The 7,500-nt window shown below is 55.5% G+C and overlaps 1 non-coding gene across 1 annotated transcript in view; it reads left to right on the forward strand.

Moving 5' to 3' along the window:
• Positions 1-6,596: 6,596 nt before the first annotated feature.
• LOC144423643 (small subunit ribosomal RNA) overlaps positions 6,597-7,500 on the forward strand; it is a 1,810-nt gene continuing 906 nt past the window's right edge. Inside the window, exon 1 of the ribosomal RNA XR_013476108.1 lies at positions 6,597-7,500. This exon is cut by the window's right edge and continues 906 nt beyond it. This is a non-coding gene — a ribosomal RNA (small subunit ribosomal RNA).

Here is a 7,500-nt window from a genome sequence, read left to right on the forward strand (position 1 = left end):
CACCCTTTTCTCGGTGGCTGGCGGGCGAGAGAGTGCTGCGTCGCCGGCATCGGCGTCGAAAGAAGCCGAGCCAAAAAAAGTTAAAGTACAAACGTGCAAGCATACTAACCTAACCCTAGGTAAGGCATGTCAGAGCGAAAGACAGTAATTTCGAATGAGCCAAGAAAGAGCGGTGCGGGGCCGGTCGGAGCGCACCCTTTTCTCGGTGGCTGGCGGGCGAGAGAGTGCTGCGTCGCCGGCATCGGCGTCGAAAGAAGACGAGCCAAAAAAAGTTAAAGTACAAACGTGCAAGCATACTAACCTAGCCCTAGGTAAGGCATGTCAGAGCGAAAGACAGTAAACTCGAATGAGCCAAGAAAGAGCGGTGCGGGGCCGGTCGGAGCGCACCCTTTTCTCGGTGGCTGGCGGGCGAGAGAGTGCTGCGTCGCCGGCATCGGCGTCGAAAGAAGCCGAGCCAAAAAAAGTTAAAGTACAAACGTGCAAGCATACTAACCTAACCCTAGGTAAGGCATGTCAGAGCGAAAGACAGTAAACTCGAATGAGCCAAGAAAGATCGGTGCGGGGCCGGTCGGAGCGCACCCTTTTCTCGGTGGCTGGCGGGCGAGAGAGTGCTGCGTCGCCGGCATCGGCGTCGAAAGAAGCCGAGCCGAAAAAAGTTAAAGTACAAACGTGCAAGCATACTAACCTAGCCCTAGGTAAGGCATGTCAGAGCGAAAGACAGTAATTTCGAATGAGCCAAGAAAGAGCGGTGCGGGGCCGGTCGGAGCGCACCCTTTTCTCGGTGGCTGGCGGGCGAGAGAGTGCTGCGTCGCCGGCATCGGCGTCGAAAGAAGCCGAGCCGAAAAAAGTTAAAGTACAAACGTGCAAGCATACTAACCTAACCCTAGGTAAGGCATGTCAGAGCGAAAGACAGTAAACTCGAATGAGCCAAGAAAGAGCGGTGCGGGGCCGGTCGGAGCGCACCCTTTTCTCGGTGGCTGGCGGGCGAGAGAGTGCTGCGTCGCCGGCATCGGCGTCGAAAGAAGCCGAGCCAAAAAAAGTTAAAGTACAAACGTGCAAGCATACTAACCTAACCCTAGGTAAGGCATGTCAGAGCGAAAGACAGTAAACTCGAATGAGCCATGAAAGAGCGGTGCGGGGCCGGTCGGAGCGCACCCTTTTCTCGGTGGCTGGCGGGCGAGAGAGTGCTGCGTCGCCGGCATCGGCGTCGAAAGAAGCCGAGCCAAAAAAAGTTAAAGTACAAACGTGCAAGCATACTAACCTAACCCTAGGTAAGGCATGTCAGAGCGAAAGACAGTAATTTCGAATGAGCCAAGAAAGAGCGGTGCGGGGCCGGTCGGAGCGCACCCTTTTCTCGGTGGCTGGCGGGCGAGAGAGTGCTGCGTCGCCGGCATCGGCGTCGAAAGAAGCCGAGCCGAAAAAAGTTAAAGTACAAACGTGCAAGCATACTAACCTAACCCTAGGTAAGGCATGTCAGAGCGAAAGACAGTAATTTCGAATGAGCCAAGAAAGAGCGGTGCGGGGCCGGTCGGAGCGCACCCTTTTCTCGGTGGCTGGCGGGCGAGAGAGTGCTGCGTCGCCGGCATCGGCGTCGAAAGAAGCCGAGCCAAAAAAAGTTAAAGTACAAACGTGCAAGCATACTAACCTAACCCTAGGTAAGGCATGTCAGAGCGAAAGACAGTAATTTCGAATGAGCCAAGAAAGAGCGGTGCGGGGCCGGTCGGAGCGCACCCTTTTCTCGGTGGCTGGCGGGCGAGAGAGTGCTGCGTCGCCGGCATCGGCGTCGAAAGAAGCCGAGCCAAAAAAAGTTAAAGTACAAACGTGCAAGCATACTAACCTAACCCTAGGTAAGGCATGTCAGAGCGAAAGACAGTAATTTCGAATGAGCCAAGAAAGAGCGGTGCGGGGTCGGTCGGAGCGCACCCTTTTCTCGGTGGCTGGCGGGCGAGAGAGTGCTGCGTCGCCGGCATCGGCGTCGAAAGAAGCCGAGCCAAAAAAAGTTAAAGTACAAACGTGCAAGCATACTAACCTAGCCCTAGGTAAGGCATGTCAGAGCGAAAGACAGTAAACTCGAATGAGCCAAGAAAGAGCGGTGCGGGGCCGGTCGGAGCGCACCCTTTTCTCGGTGGCTGGCGGGCGAGAGAGTGCTGCGTCGCCGGCATCGGCGTCGAAAGAAGCCGAGCCAAAAAAAGTTAAAGTACAAACGTGCAAGCATACTAACCTAACCCTAGGTAAGGCATGTCAGAGCGAAAGACAGTAAACTCGAATGAGCCAAGAAAGAGCGGTGCGGGGCCGGTCGGAGCGCACCCTTTTCTCGGTGGCTGGCGGGCGAGAGAGTGCTGCGTCGCCGGCATCGGCGTCGAAAGAAGCCGAGCCGAAAAAAGTTAAAGTACAAACGTGCAAGCATACTAACCTAGCCCTAGGTAAGGCATGTCAGAGCGAAAGACAGTAATTTCGAATGAGCCAAGAAAGAGCGGTGCGGGGCCGGTCGGAGCGCACCCTTTTCTCGGTGGCTGGCGGGCGAGAGAGTGCTGCGTCGCCGGCATCGGCGTCGAAAGAAGCCGAGCCGAAAAAAGTTAAAGTACAAACGTGCAAGCATACTAACCTAACCCTAGGTAAGGCATGTCAGAGCGAAAGACAGTAAACTCGAATGAGCCAAGAAAGAGCGGTGCGGGGCCGGTCGGAGCGCACCCTTTTCTCGGTGGCTGGCGGGCGAGAGAGTGCTGCGTCGCCGGCATCGGCGTCGAAAGAAGCCGAGCCAAAAAAAGTTAAAGTACAAACGTGCAAGCATACTAACCTAACCCTAGGTAAGGCATGTCAGAGCGAAAGACAGTAAACTCGAATGAGCCATGAAAGAGCGGTGCGGGGCCGGTCGGAGCGCACCCTTTTCTCGGTGGCTGGCGGGCGAGAGAGTGCTGCGTCGCCGGCATCGGCGTCGAAAGAAGCCGAGCCAAAAAAAGTTAAAGTACAAACGTGCAAGCATACTAACCTAACCCTAGGTAAGGCATGTCAGAGCGAAAGACAGTAAACTCGAATGAGCCAAGAAAGAGCGGTGTGGGGCCGGTCGGAGCGCACCCTTTTCTCGGTGGCTGGCGGGCGAGAGAGTGCTGCGTCGCCGGCATCGGCGTCGAAAGAAGCCGAGCCAAAAAAAGTTAAAGTACAAACGTGCAAGCATACTAACCTAACCCTAGGTAAGGCATGTCAGAGCGAAAGACAGTAAACTCGAATGAGCCAAGAAAGAGCCGTGCGGGGCCGGTCGGAGCGCACCCTTTTCTCGGTGGCTGGCGGGCGAGAGAGTGCTGCGTCGCCGGCATCGGCGTCGAAAGAAGCCGAGCCGAAAAAAGTTAAAGTACAAACGTGCAAGCATACTAACCTAGCCCTAGGTAAGGCATGTCAGAGCGAAAGACAGTAATTTCGAATGAGCCAAGAAAGAGCGGTGCGGGGCCGGTCGGAGCGCACCCTTTTCTCGGTGGCTGGCGGGCGAGAGAGTGCTGCGTCTCCGGCATCGGCGTCGAAAGAAGCCGAGCCGAAAAAAGTTAACGTACAAACGTGCAAGCATACTAACCTAACCCTAGGTAAGGCATGTCAGAGCGAAAGACAGTAAACTCGAATGAGCCAAGAAAGAGCGGTGCGGGGCCGGTCGGAGCGCACCCTTTTCTCGGTGGCTGGCGGGCGAGAGAGTGCTGCGTCGCCGGCATCGGCGTCGAAAGAAGCCGAGCCAAAAAAAGTTAAAGTACAAACGTGCAAGCATACTAACCTAACCCTAGGTAAGGCATGTCAGAGCGAAAGACAGTAAACTCGAATGAGCCATGAAAGAGCGGTGCGGGGCCGGTCGGAGCGCACCCTTTTCTCGGTGGCTGGCGGGCGAGAGAGTGCTGCGTCGCCGGCATCGGCGTCGAAAGAAGCCGAGCCAAAAAAAGTTAAAGTACAAACGTGCAAGCATACTAACCTAACCCTAGGTAAGGCATGTCAGAGCGAAAGACAGTAAACTCGAATGAGCCAAGAAAGAGCGGTGCGGGGCCGGTCGGAGCGCACCCTTTTCTCGGTGGCTGGCGGGCGAGAGAGTGCTGCGTCGCCGGCATCGGCGTCGAAAGAAGCCGAGCCGAAAAAAGTTAAAGTACAAACGTGCAAGCATACTAACCTAGCCCTAGGTAAGGCATGTCAGAGCGAAAGACAGTAATTTCGAATGAGCCAAGAAAGAGCGGTGCGGGGCCGGTCGGAGCGCACCCTTTTCTCGGTGGCTGGCGGGCGAGAGAGTGCTGCGTCGCCGGCATCGGCGTCGAAAGAAGCCGAGCCGAAAAAAGTTAAAGTACAAACGTGCAAGCATACTAACCTAACCCTAGGTAAGGCATGTCAGAGCGAAAGACAGTAAACTCGAATGAGCCAAGAAAGAGCGGTGCGGGGCCGGTCGGAGCGCACCCTTTTCTCGGTGGCTGGCGGGCGAGAGAGTGCTGCGTCGCCGGCATCGGCGTCGAAAGAAGCCGAGCCGAAAAAAGTTAAAGTACAAACGTGCAAGCATACTAACCTAACCCTAGGTAAGGCATGTCAGAGCGAAAGAGAGTAATTTCGAATGAGCCAAGAAAGAGCGGTGCGGGGCCGGTCGGAGCGCACCCTTTTCTCGGTGGCTGGCGGGCGAGAGAGTGCTGCGTCGCCGGCATCGGCGTCGAAAGAAGCCGAGCCAAAAAAAGTTAAAGTACAAACGTGCAAGCATACTAACCTAACCCTAGGTAAGGCATGTCAGAGCGAAAGACAGTAATTTCGAATGAGCCAAGAAAGAGCGGTGCGGGGCCGGTCGGAGCGCACCCTTTTCTCGGTGGCTGGCGGGCGAGAGAGTGCTGCGTCGCCGGCATCGGCGTCGAAAGAAGCCGAGCCAAAAAAAGTTAAAGTACAAACGTGCAAGCATACTAACCTAGCCCTAGGTAAGGCATGTCAGAGCGAAAGACAGTAAACTCGAATGAGCCAAGAAAGAGCGGTGCGGGGCCGGTCGGAGCGCACCCTTTTCTCGGTGGCTGGCGGGCGAGAGAGTGCTGCGTCGCCGGCATCGGCGTCGAAAGAAGCCGAGCCAAAAAAAGTTAAAGTACAAACGTGCAAGCATACTAACCTAACCCTAGGTAAGGCATGTCAGAGCGAAAGACAGTAAACTCGAATGAGCCAAGAAAGAGCGGTGCGGGGCCGGTCGGAGCGCACCCTTTTCTCGGTGGCTGGCGGGCGAGAGAGTGCTGCGTCGCCGGCATCGGCGTCGAAAGAAGCCGAGCCGAAAAAAGTTAAAGTACAAACGTGCAAGCATACTAACCTAGCCCTAGGTAAGGCATGTCAGAGCGAAAGACAGTAATTTCGAATGAGCCAAGAAAGTGCGGTGCGGGGCCGGTCGGAGCGCACCCTTTTCTCGGTGGCTGGCGGGCGAGAGAGTGCTGCGTCGCCGGCATCGGCGTCGAAAGAAGCCGAGCCGAAAAAAGTTAAAGTACAAACGTGCAAGCATACTAACCTAACCCTAGGTAAGGCATGTCAGAGCGAAAGACAGTAAACTCGAATGAGCCAAGAAAGAGCGGTGCGGGGCCGGTCGGAGCGCACCCTTTTCTCGGTGGCTGGCGGGCGAGAGAGTGCTGCGTCGCCGGCATCGGCGTCGAAAGAAGCCGAGCCGAAAAAAGTTAAAGTACAAACGTGCAAGCATACTAACCTAACCCTAGGTAAGGCATGTCAGAGCGAAAGACAGTAATTTCGAATGAGCCAAGAAAGAGCGGTGCGGGGCCGGTCGGAGCGCACCCTTTTCTCGGTGGCTGGCGGGCGAGAGAGTGCTGCGTCGCCGGCATCGGCGTCGAAAGAAGCCGAGCCGAAAAAAGTTAAAGTACAAACGTGCAAGCATACTAACCTAACCCTAGGTAAGGCATGTCAGAGCGAAAGACAGTAATTTCGAATGAGCCAAGAAAGAGCGGTGCGGGGCCGGTCGGAGCGCACCCTTTTCTCGGTGGCTGGCGGGCGAGAGAGTGCTGCGTCGCCGGCATCGGCGTCGAAAGAAGCCGAGCCGAAAAAAGTTAAAGTACAAACGTGCAAGCATACTAACCTAACCCTAGGTAAGGCATGTCAGAGCGAAAGACAGTAATTTCGAATGAGCCAAGAAAGAGCGGTGCGGGGCCGGTCGGAGCGCACCCTTTTCTCGGTGGCTGGCGGGCGAGAGAGTGCTGCGTCGCCGGCATCGGCGTCGAAAGAAGCCGAGCCGAAAAAAGTTAAAGTACAAACGCGATGCTAATGAGCGAGCCGTTGTCTCGACTAATATGTAGGGGGCGTTCGATCGAGCGTCTGGCTTGAGCGCTTGTCGGCCTAGCAGAACGGTCGCATTGTTATGCCCGGGTTTTAGGCACCGCTGCAGGCGGCCGGCAGAGCTCTTGTTTGTGCGAAACTGAATGGATCGAGCCCGAGAGAGGGCGAGCAAAGAAAAAACGCAAATCGCTCCGCCTGGCACTGCCGGCGAGAGCGTGGACGTCGCGGCCAGCGACTGTCGAAGCTGAGTACGGCCGCAGGCGATCGCCTCGGTCTTAAACGAATGCGACGAGCACGCGCCGGGCGGCCCAGCAAGGGCCGAGCGCAGCTGTCGCAGCTATCTGGTTGATCCTGCCAGTAGTGATATGCTTGTCTCAAAGATTAAGCCATGCAGGTGCAAGTACGAGTTCTCGTAAAGCGAAACTGCGAATGGCTCATTAAATCAGTCTTGGTTTATTTGGTCTCGTAAGCGAAGTGGATAACTGTGGTAATTCTAGAGCTAATACATGCATTAAGCGCCGACTTCGGGAGGCGCGCTTTTATCAGATCAAAACCGACCGGGTTCGTCCTGTGACGTTTGATGACTCTGGATAACCACGCGGATCGTACGGTCTCTGCACCGACGACGTATCATTCAAGTGTCTGCCCTATCAACTGTCGAAGGTACGCTACGTGCCTACCTTTGTGATAACGGGTAACGGGGAATCAGGGTTCGATTCCGGAGAGGGAGCCTGAGAAACGGCTACCACATCCAAGGAAGGCAGCAGGCGCGCAAATTACCCATTCCCGACACGGGGAGGTAGTGACGAAAAATAACAATACAGGACTCTAACGAGGCCCTGTAATTGGAATGAGTACATCCTAAAACTCTTAACGAGTATCCATTGGAGGGCAAGTCTGGTGCCAGCAGCCGCGGTAATTCCAGCTCCAACAGTGTATGCTAAAGTTGTTGCGGTTGAAAAGCTCGTAGTTGGATTTTGGGCGAGCGCCGCCGGTCCGTCGCAAGGCGTGTCACTGGTTGCGTTCGCCTCACCTTCGGTTCTCCGTCGGTGCTCTTGACTGAGTGTCGGCGGTGGCCGATAAGTTTACTTTGAAAAAATTAGAGTGTTCAAAGCAGGCTGTTCGCCTGCATAGTGTTGCATGGAATAATGGAATAGGACCTCGGTTCTATTTTGTTGGTTTTCGGAGCACGAGGTAATGATTAAGAGGGACAGACGGGGGCGTCCGTACTCTGCCGTTAGA

This window comes from Styela clava, chromosome 5 (assembly GCF_964204865.1).
Source record: "Styela clava chromosome 5, kaStyClav1.hap1.2, whole genome shotgun sequence".
In the NCBI taxonomy this organism is placed as follows: domain Eukaryota; kingdom Metazoa; phylum Chordata; class Ascidiacea; order Stolidobranchia; family Styelidae; genus Styela; species Styela clava.